The sequence below is a fragment of the Varanus komodoensis genome, unplaced genomic scaffold, assembly GCF_004798865.1.
Source record: "Varanus komodoensis strain SLA01 unplaced genomic scaffold, ASM479886v1 scaffold19, whole genome shotgun sequence".
Taxonomy (NCBI): Eukaryota; Metazoa; Chordata; class Lepidosauria; order Squamata; family Varanidae; genus Varanus; species Varanus komodoensis.
Window position 1 is genome coordinate 18,630,670 of NW_025335550.1, and position 11,962 is coordinate 18,642,631.

The following is an 11,962-nucleotide window of genomic DNA, read 5'->3' on the forward strand; positions in this document are numbered from 1 at the left end:
GTGCAGTCTTCTTTTGAAGCTTTCTTCAGCATCAATGCACAAAACATTTAAAAGGGCCTGTTTAGCTGACTGGGCAGCTTTAGGGATCTCTCCCCTTGCCACTTGGTCTGAAACACAGAAACAGAGCGAGTCAGAAGTGGTAATCTGGGCCATCTAGTGTGACCCTTGGCTTGAGCTGGCTCCACTTATGACATACCTATTTATTTTTATTTTATTTATTTATTTATTTATTTAGGAAGCTTCTATGCCGTCTCCTTCGCCGAAGCCTCAGGGTGGCTCACAACAATAAATAACAACAATATAAAAACAATATAATTGGAGACGTCCTGACCAAAGATGTAAAATCAATAAATAATATTAACAATTAAAATGACATTTAAATAAAAAGGTCTTGGCCTGGCGCCGAAAAACAAATAACAATGGTGCCAGGCGGACCTTTCTGGGGAGCGCATTCCATAGGTGGGGCGCCACCGCAGAGAAGGCCTTCCTCTGGGTACTCACCCTCCTAATATCCTTCACAGAGGGCTCCCGGAGAAGGGCCTCCTCTGCCGATCTCAGGGGGCGGGAGGGCATATATGGACGCAAGCGCTCCTTTACATAACCAGGTCCCAAGCTGTTGAGGGCTTTATTGGTGATAACCAACACCTTGAATTGTGCCCAGACTTCAATGGGGAGCCAGTGAAGCTGACAGGGAAGTGGGGTTATATGAGAACAACGCCCAGTCCCTGCCAGCAACCTGGCAGCTCTATTTTGCACCAACTGAAGTATCCGGACCGTCTTCAAGGGTAGCCCCACGTAGACCGCGTTACAGAAGTCTAGTCGGGAAGTCACCAACGTGTGTGTCATTGTCGCCAGCCATTCATTCTCCAGGTAGGGACGCAGCTGATGGATCAGCCGAAGCTGAAAGAAAGCGCTCCTTGCCACCGCTGTCACCTGAGCTTCCAGTGAAAGCTCTGGGTCGAGGAGTACTCCTAAGCTGCGGACCTTGTCCCTAAGAGGGAGTGCAACCCCATTCAGGACTAGGTCAAGGTCCCCTTCCCCGAAGCCCAATCCACCTACCAACAGGACCTCCATCTTGTCTAGACTGAGGTTCAGTTTATTGGCCCTCATCCAGCCCATTACCTCGGCCAGGCACGGGTTCAGCACAGCCACTGTCTCACCTGGATTGGTAGAAAACAAGAGGTAGAGCTGGGTATCATCAGCGTACTGATAATTCCACAGCCCACACCTCCTGATGACCTCCCCCAGCGGTTTCATGTAGATGCTAAATAGCAAAGGGGACAAAATGGATCCCTGCAGTACTCCATGGCATAGCTGCTGTGGTGCAGAACCATAGTCCCCCAGCACCACCTTCTTGGAATCGGCCATTGAGATAGGAGCAGAACCACTGCAAAGCAGTGCCTCCAACTCCCAATCCCGCCAGCCTATCCAAAAGGATACCATGGTCAATGCTATCAAAAGCCACTGAGAGGTCCAGGAGAACCAACAGGGACGCACTTCCCCTGTCTTTCTCCCTGCACAGGTCATCATACAGGGTGACCAAGGCAGATTCAGTACCGTACCCGGCTCTGAAGCTGGACTGAAATGGGTCCGGATAGTCAGTTTCATCCAGGAGTGCTTGGAGTTGTCCCGCCACCACCCGCTCCAACACCTTGCCCAAAAACAGGATGTTGGCCACTGGTCTATAATTAGTGGCCATCTCTGGATCCAATGATGCCTTCTTCAGGACCAGCCGGACTACCGCCTCCTTTAAAGGGGCAGGTACCCAGCCATCCCTCAGAGAGGCGTTAACGACTTCCAAGATCCAGGTCCCTGTCCCGTGCTTGGCGTTGTTAATTAGCCAAGATGGGCAAGGGTCCAATAGGCAGGTGGTGGAACGTACTCATCCAAGCACCTTGTCCACATCATCAGGCTGCAGTAACTGAAACTCATCCATCAATTCTGGACCAGACAGCAACATTGGTATCTCCCCAGAAGCCTCTGGGTCACTAGTAGAGTCCAGCGCGTGATGAATCTGAGCGATTTTCTCCCTAAAATGCTTGGCAAAGTCGTCACAGCGGGCCTTCAAGGGTGCATGTCTAAAATCTTAGTGTTGGAAAGGTCCCAGAAGTTCAATGTGTCCAGTGTCCTGTTCAATGCAGAATTTAGTTCTCCCATCCAAATATTAACCAGGCCTGATGCTATTTAGCTTCTCAGATTAGACAGGATCAGATACTTCTCAGGCTATATGGAATGGCAAACAAGAGGCCATAAATTCCTGCTAAGGGTGAGTGAGAGGTGAGCAGATACATAAGAGGCCCATCTCAGTTGTAGAAATTATGAAAGAGAAAATGAAATGGGAGCCAGACAATCTACCATTTTTGATGCCGCCCAGGTGAGGATCATACCCATAAGAGACATCAGAATTGATGGGACTGGCTACAAAACGTAGCAGCATGTCCTTGCCTTCTTACAGGCCAGCTCCTGAGCCAGCCAGCCATTTCCTCTTCCACAATACTCCATTCCACTGCTTTCCACCACCACCCATTTACCAGGGGCAAAAGTTCTTTTCCAACACACGCACTCAACATTCTGCAGCAACAAGATACACCAAGTCCACATAGGGCAGGTTTGGGTGGGAAAAGGTTTTCTTTTCAGTATTTATGTTTCCACAAACTCTCAGAACCCCCAAGCACACCTCTTGTTCCTCCTTGACTGTTTTTGAATCCATTTTTGTCTGCAGTGCAGCTAAAGGATTAACAGAGAGCTTCAGATGCTGGGTGGCATAGAAATTAAATAAATTAGGAAGGAAATAAAGCAATTGTGGCAGCTTCAGTAAAGGAGCCATCAAATGCTCTTGCCTCTGCTAGCACCAGGGTTCTCTTTGGAGGTTTTGCATATTCTGCCGAAACAAGGCTTGTTTTCCTACTGCAGTTTGGCTGCACCTGGTGCTGCGGCCAATCCCAATTGCCAAAAGGCCAATAAAGTCATTGACTCGGTGGCATGCCAAGGGGTGGGACCAGCATCAGTCCATTAGTGTTTGTGTGTTTTTTAGTGAATGATCCAAGCCATGGGTGTAAAACTATAACATGGGATCGAATTTTCAGAGTAGTCTAAACATTGTCAATGGACTAGCAATAGAGAGATCAGTGCTGAGACAGATGGCAATGTTTGCAGCTTTGGGATAGACTTTAGGCACATATTTGCCATCTGCCTGCACAGCATTTTCTGAAACTTAGCATTTAGGAAAGTTTATTGCTGCAAAGCTTATGAGCATTAGGAGACAGATTACCAAATTCTCGCATTCAATCAAACACGTTTTAAACAATGTATCAGGAAATCAGCAAATACCACGTACATGCACAGCCCCCCATTGTTTTCCCTATAAAGAAATTCTCCCCCTGATCCTTTGAATCATCCCTCTGCCTTTTGTCTGAAGCACAAAATATGCAAACTGCTCCTTTATAGGGCTCAGTGGCTTCTGACAGAGTTTTGTGCAAAACTGCATAGAAGTTAATGGAGCTGTAAGCATTCCCTTATGCTGCGGTACCTGTTGTTTCATTTCCCCCACTTCATTTCAATAGATTTCTCCCTCTCTGAGAAAGGTTAAAAAGATTCCTTTGCCAATGACTCAGCTACCCTCAAACCATATTGTTTAAACAAAAATCAACAACAGGAGAAAGGAGTGGTACAAACGATGTCAGATTTGCTTTTTGGAGCGAGTCCAAAAGCACTCTAGGATGGATCTTAATGTTAGCTGAACTTAGTTCCCCTTGGTTTGCTGGGACTCAAGTTATTGGCTATGGAAAGTCAACCACTTAAGGACAGGAAGATGATACCATCATACAGTATTTATCCACACCCCTGTGTAATCATAAATGATCCGTAAGGGGTTCCTTTCCCTTCTAAGAAATCTCTTTATTCATACGGAAAAGTGTTGGCACTTTCCTCAGATTGTTCATCTGAGGAAGAATGAAATCTCATATTATTTTCCGCAAAGTTAAAATATATTGATGGCCTAGGAGTGTGTGGTTCATCCTTGAGGAATCTCACTGTCTTTCTAAAAGTCCTTTTTCCATTTTAAACATTCATCAAAGAATGCCAACGGAAGATGCCACACAGCCTGAGACAGGAATACTGCCCCTCTTCTCCCATTCCTGCCTCCTCCTCTTCCTTCCCTTCCCCCTCAATTCCTGGTCCTCTACTTGTTTGCTGGATTTTGGGGTTGAACCGTGAGCCTCCAGGGCCACCTCATCCAGAAGAACTTGCTCTGAGGAAGGACCTTTCCAAGTGAGGCCTGTTGGGGTCACTAAAAGCTCTGCTCTGAGGAGGCTGAGGGAGCCATGCTGCCCAATTTCCTGTCAAGGCATTTGTGGTAGCAGGGAAACACACAGCGGGCTCTCTGGACCAGCCACCGAATGCCTCACCCCAAGGAAAGACCCCTCAGTGCAAAGTAATGAGGCAGCCACCAGGCTTTCCCGTGGAGGATCTTCCTGCCACAGCATCTTCTGCATGAGTCAAGCACCCAGTGGGACTTCCTCATTAACAGAGCTACCCACTGCCAGCACTCAGAGCGGTCCTTCCTCACAGCCTGGTGGGTGGCTGTGGCCCACCATGGGCAGGTGATGCCAATGGCTGTCCATCACTACATTCCACTGTAATGCATCTACGGATATTGCAGACCCCCCAAAGAGCCTTAGCTATGGGGCAGGTTCATCATAATCACCACAACATATCTGCAATACCTATGGCAGCTTCCGAATCTGCTAATCTGCTGCCTAAGCCCAGCGTCTTTCTCCACCTCACAGGATGCCAAGCCTGTCCTCAAATCCTTCATACACAGGAGAACACTTAATTCATTCTGAATATACCTTTAGGTGAAATGTTTAGGAAACCCAAATTGATTTAGTACATGGGGACATTCCAACCTTCACTCTCAGCAACAGTGACTTTGTTCGATGCTTTTCAAAATGCCCTGTGCTGATAATCATTGGTTTATTTAAAATATTTATCTCCCTGGTTTTTTCTGGCTGATACCAGGTCTCTGAAGCTTATATTATGTTGGATTTCTACTCACAGCAAGAAAGGAATATCTGTTTTTAAAGGCACAGTAGGAGAGAATAATCACCCAGTTTCTTGTTGCCTATTAATAAGTTGTATATGAAGCTTTCCACCCTGGCAGTGAAGAAAAGAAAGGGGAAATGAGAGGACAGCACATTCAAATATATCTCAGTAAAAGTCTGTCCAAGTAGGAAGAGAAGGAAAGAGAGAAGTGGGGTGGGGGGAGTCAGAGGCCAACGTGGTTAAGTGGCAATATAAATAACAGTGCCGGTGATAAGTAGAAAGCTTTTAACAGTGTAAGCAATCTGGTAAGGGGAAAAATGGAGAGCACTGTAAAAATAAGTAATAGGAAGAAAGAGCGGGTTGTTTTCATTAGGTATTGGAAGAATTTCAGACTTCCTTGATAGGAGTGCTAAATAAAGGGTGGGGAAAGGAACCGATGTAAATAAGGAAATTTTTCATGATTCCCAACAGCTTTTGAAAAATGCATTGCAGCTTACAATTCGGAGGCTTAATCCTTAAAAAAGCTACCATGGAATAAACCCCAAAGAATATAGTGGAACTCTATTGTTTGGGGGGTGATACCAATTTATTTATTTATTTATTTGAAACATTTTTATGCCACCCCCATCGCAACAAAGCCTCGGGGCGGCTCACAACAAGAACAAAATATAACAAATTATACAATAATTTGTATTATTGTATAATAATACAATGAGTGCTGCCCATATGCTAGCTGGACCCATTGTTACTTCCATGGGAAGCTGGCAGATCCTTCAGCAGAAAAGATCATTTCCAGAGTGCAGCAGTTCAGGAAAGCTCCCAGACAGAACCTCCACTGCCCCGACCCATTCTGGGCACACGTGATTCCAGAGTTGCTTTAGAAGCATTACTTTCCAGTGGAACGAGCAGGGTGTCTTGCTGGTGCAACTGAAACAGCAGGCATGGAGTGACAGTGCAGGATAATGCCCAGTGTTACAAGGCAGAGGCTTTGTTCTGAAAATGACAGAAGAAAAAATGATATTCTAGGATTCTAGGTGGCAGGGGGGCAGGGGAGAGAAAGCTCTTTACTAAGAACAGAGAAGGCTGAACAAAGTTAGAGAATCTGAACTGGCATAAGGCAGTGGTCCTGAAAGTGTTCTGGGCTGCCACCCCCTTTCCTTTTGGGCAACAGCCACAGTGCCCCCCCACACCTTTCTTTGCATTAGGCCTATTGCTCTACTGCACATTTAAAACAACCATTCACCACCCACTGTGTCTCTCCACTGCCCTTTCCACTCTTGGGATCATTGGTAAGAGGGATCATATATTCCTTCAAAGTGCTAGTCAACAGACCCTTTCAAACTTTAGAAAACCAGGTCTAATCATCAATGCTTCATGAAAAATAAATCTGAGCTGATGCCTTCCAAATGTCTCGACATGCCTTCCAGGTAAACCTATTTAAGCACCATGTGGCTTATGCTGGAAGATGTCCCACAGCAAGGTTTACTCATGAGCAGCAGTGGCCCCCAACTCTGGAATCCTTTCCCAAGGGAAGCTCACTTGGTGCCCCCACACTGCCATCTTTTCAGCACTTGGTTACAATCCTTTGCATGTATCGCTATATGTATGCACGCATGTGTGTGTGTGTGTACACACTGCAATTAATACAATTAATGCAATTAATTCAGTGCATATATATAAACCCTCTAACTCCCAGCACTGACGAGTGTGCCATAATTCACTATCTAAACATGCATAGGATTGCATCCTTAAAATCATTTACAATATTTTGGAATTTTTGAGTTTCAGTATCTCAATCTCTCCAATCTGCCTTATTATCCCAGTCCCTGCAACATGATATTGTATTTTATGCTGTGTTAGCAGTTCAGTTCTATGTTGCTGATTTTATTGTGATTTTATTGTATTTAAACATTATTACTGTAAAAAGCATAAATAAAATTATTTTTATGAGCTGATTAATAAATTTAATGAACCAACAAAACTATGATCTCACTGTTTGCGAATGTTTTGGGCATGCGTTGGACTGCCAACGGCATTGGCATAAATCTGTGGACCCTCAACAACTCTACAGGTGCTACAGGAGGCACAGAAGATTCCCTCCTTCAAAGATGGAGACAGAAATTCCAACTTCAAGCCATCAAGCCAAGGCAGAGCAACCTTCAAAGGGGCATTTTCTTTCCACTTGCTGTCAGAATGCTAGAAGGAGGTGGCAGGGTGAACCTCCCAAGGAAGGGATCCCAAATGTCTAGTTGCAGAGTGGAAGTGAAAAGGTTCGCTCTTATCTTCCATAGGAACAAGACATATACTGAGCAGGACAATTGGGTCATTTGGCCCAGTGCCATCAGCAAGGACTGGCAATGGCTCTCCAGGGATTTTAGCAGGATTCTGAGCTTTGCCTGACGATACAAGGGATTGAACAAGGAGTCTGCATGCAAAACACGTATTCTGCCACTGAACTATGGCAGAATAGTTTCCTGGTCCTAAGGTATTTAGGCCTTGACAAGTCAGAAGGAACTAGTTGAATTGGGCTCAGAAATGCAATCAGGTGCTCCAGACAGCAGATTCAGTGGCATTTGGGACCAGATTCAGTGTCTGTGCCCTTTTGACACATGGTCTCAGCAAGTCGATGACAACCTCGCAAGGCACATTCGGATTATCATTCCCTCGCAGCAGTGGCAGGGGGGCCACTGATGTGACCTGAAGAGACATTGGCTTGCTCGGTGGCCGACTAGTAGCAAAAACATGGAAACATCACTGGAGCAATTAATTCCGTGCATTTAATTACTGCTGAATCCATTTCAGGGGCAGTGGGGGGAGTGACAGGAGACTGGAAGGCACATGGGGAAGGCCAAGAAGGAAATGGAAACGTGTACAGTCATCTTCAGTGATGAATCAGAGCTGGTCAAGCTTCAACATGCATTGCATTGCGTTACTCTCTCTTGATGCCCTAATTTTCTAGACCGTGCACGTCATGGTTACTAGCTGCTTTTCCTCTCTGCCGCCCTTTTCTCCCTTCCCCTTCTGGATGGCACTGCATCTGCCGTAAAGTACAGAGGGCTTTTTTGGCATTCAGAGCTTCAAGATGGCACCATTAATTTCCCTGCTACTGGTTCTAGTTCAGTTCCCTGGACGTCGGCTGCCTCAGTGCCTCAGCAATTGGACAACTATGTTCAGCTGCTCCCTTGATGATGCTTTTCAGCACGCATCTTAAAAGGGAGCAAAGGATTTTGCGTGTGTGCGCGCGCACCAAAAATCTGTGCAAAATGCAAATCAAGGCTGCTTTTCCCCATTAAAAAGGCGGACTTAGAAAGACAGCAGCTATAATTCCTATAATTTGGCATCTGGTGGTTTTTTTCAACAGGGCTTTGTGTATTAGAATTGGGATGAGTCAAAACTACTTAACTCGGTATTGTGCTCATTTTCGTCAGTGTCAAAACAATAGTCGCGTTGTTTCAATGCTATTCTTCTCAGCAACATTTTCCCTTCTCTGTGCCCTACCTCTCCTCAGCCTCATTGGCCCATGGCACTGCCGAATCTGATTGGCTGTGGCAAACTTTGAGTTTATCAATGATGTCACAATGCTGGAGGATACGGGATGAGGTTGTTGATGTAATAAAGCAAAATGTGGGGGCAAACAAGAAGCTGTCCAGAGGGGGCAGAGAATCCCAAAGAGTATTAAAACGATGCAAATAAGCACAATCATCTTAGTTGTTAATATACCACCCTCTTTGCTAAAAAAGCCATCAAGCCATCCCAGCGCCATAGTTACCCTGCTATTATTACTGGCAAACATACTAACTTCTTTCTTTGTGCCTGATGTGTAGTTTCCAAACCAAATATTGCTGATCCTGCAGTGCAGAAGAGCAAGAATTAAGACAGAAAATGTCCACAGTCTTTAATTGGCTACGATTTACTCAGGCCGACCTACATGCTGGAAAATGTTATGGGCTATCAGGCAAAGGAGGGATGCCCTTGTCCATCATGGCTGACCTGGATGGGAAGCTGGCACGCTGGCTCCTGGACTGGACTGGCTGGGCCTTGAAGTGACTCCTCCTGCCCAGAGACCCCTTCTGAGATCCACCTCAAGGTCCCTGCAACTACTCTGGAGTAAAAATGAAAAGAAGACGCAACTGCTAGACACACATTTAAAATAATGCCTGTTTTGATCCTGAGAACATTATTATGGGGAAGGCAATACCAGCTCCCCCACCTCCCGTTCACTAAGATATTTGTGATTGCAGGAAAAACAATCACAACCCAACCAACCAGCAGCTAACCTTTGTCCACAACCAGGTGATGAGAACTGCTGAACAAAATAGCACAGAAGAACTGCCAGTGCCGGTACTGGTCAAGGCCCAATGCTAGGCAAGCCCATTTATGCCTGGGGCGAAAAACGGAAGGGAGAGTTTTCCCCTCTGGTGATGCTGAAGACTCACCCCCAGGAAGCCCGATGGTGTGGCTGATTGACCGTAGGACAGCTTCTGCTGCAGTGCCACCCAATACTCCTCTCTTCCCAGACTAAAGTCCTGGGTGAAGGTGGAGCCAGTTGCTTAATAGCTTAATATGTCTTACCATTTTTTAAAATGTGAATTCACAGTTGGCCACAGTGAAGTCAAAACGTAAGGCAGCCCTCATATTTCTTCGTAATGTTTATGGCACACTGTGAATACATGTGGCTCACCCCATCTTCAGAACGATTGATAGGTTACCATGAACTCTGTGGGCATTCACAAAAGTGTTTGCCTCAGCAAAATTTCAGGGCAAGGCTAACTGCTAAAGGATTTGCCAAATCAAACGTGTCATTAGGAGAAAGCTCACACGTTTAACCTGAACATAACCACAAAAAAAAACAACTTCCTTAATAAAACACAGCAAAGCTCAAACCAGTTCAACATCTTGCCAACCACAGTGATTGAGCATGGGAGGGAACCAAGATGTATGACATATTTGTAATTCAAGAAGAAATGGATTAATCATTGGCTATGCAATGGATTTCCAGGTAATTTAATTTTCCAACTTCTTGTATGGATCAGACTGTGGAGATAGGAGGAACTGTCTGCCCATTGCTATTGCCTTCTCTTCTTGCAAGCAAATCAGAGAAGCTTAGATGGGTTTTCCACCCTGTGAAATATGAAGATGGAAAGACAATGGCTTGCCTGAAGACAACCAATAAACTGTAAGATGGAGCAGGTACCTGGACCAAAGTGTTAATTGTGGAATACAATGAGTGCCTCAAACCAGCCTTCCAAAGAAGGAAGGAGAGTTGTCCAGCAGCATCTGAATGAGAAGATCTGAATTCTTGAGTAGGAAAGGAAATATCCAAGAGGTTATAAGACCAGGAGAAAGTTCATGGAGCCAGTTGCATCAGCAACTTTTAAACCACAACAGAATATGTATGTGCCCAGCTTATCGGCCACAAAGTACTGGTCTGCCTGCATTGTGAGTCCCCATACAGTGACTTGGCTCAAATGTTTCCATTTTGTCTGGAAAGGTTAACAGGCAAGGTCTAATCCTTTAGGATAAAATGTCCATGTGGTTTCTGGAGACACCCTTCTCTGAGAGTGAAAAAAGAATGCTGGCCTGTGGCCCCTTGGATTCTGTAATGCCTAAACCTCTGCCACCTACTTCTGTAAAGAAAATACAGCTTTGTTTATCAATGGGCTGCTGAGAACTTTGAATTCTTCTGTGTCTGCTCAAGCAGGACAGCAACACACCTGCCATTAGTCCTTCTGTTTAAGAGGGTAAGACCAGCATTGTTCTTCTGTTGCTGCTGTGAAAACAGTCTTCCCAAAATCACCCAACTTCTTAATGAGTCTTTCTTTTTAAAGACTGCAACTATCTTCAGGTTGTGAAAGATAGTAAGAATTTCCAGGAGATAGCTTTCTGGATAAATACCACCGCCACTAATAACAACATGGCATGTGTATTCCTCCTTTTATCTCTTGTGAGGAACTCAAGGTGGATTACATAGCTCTGTTCTATCCTCCCAACAAGAACAACCCTGTAAGTTGTTTGGGCTGAGACTTTGTGACTGGCTCCAAGGTCACCCAGTGAGTGTCATGGCCTAGATCTTCGGGGTCCAACATTCCATTCACCAGCACCACATCACACTGGCCCTCCGACTGAACCTTCCTGGTAATAACTTTATGTATGTATTTATTCATTCATTCTTTCTTTTATTTATTTATTTATTTAGGCTTTTATATCCCGTTTGTTAGTACGGAGCTCTCAGAACAGAGGTCATCCTGCAAAACAAAGATGCTCAGTCCCCTTCCTATTATGTAGAACAGAACACAAGAAAGGGGAGTTTTTTAGAAAATGACCTACCAAGGAAACAAAAATAGCTTTTCTCTTTCTTTCCAGATCACTGGCTTACACGGAGTCAACACCACCTTTGCCCTGAATGCTGCAGCATAGACTCCTCCGACCCATTATGACCTTGCTCCTCACCCTCTCTCTCAATACTTCCCATCAGCATTTAGGCCCACATTTCCTTTTGTTCAACTCATCCAAAAGAGCTATTGCCAGAAAAGCTCTGATCTTGAATTGTGGACTTTCGCTAAACCCTGTCTGCAAAACTGCATGCTCTCCTTCCTTGCATTGCATGCACCTATCTATAATGACCTGCACATGGGCTTACGATGTGGCGGTCAGCATTTTAATGCTTAAAATGGAAAGGAGCTAATAATCCCCTAGAAGAGTGCAGATAATGCAATAATTATGGTCTCCCTTTCTTTTTTTCCCCCGCCAAGCTGAAAACCTGAACTATACAGAACAATTGTAAAAAGCTTTCAAGCTAATCTGGCTATTTGCCTTGATCTGCTAAAGAATTTGTGTTAATCTGTCTATATTTAGGACAATTTAGCAGGCTTTGATCCTTCCGTTAATGAGGGAACATTTCAGTGTCTGAGTGCTCTGC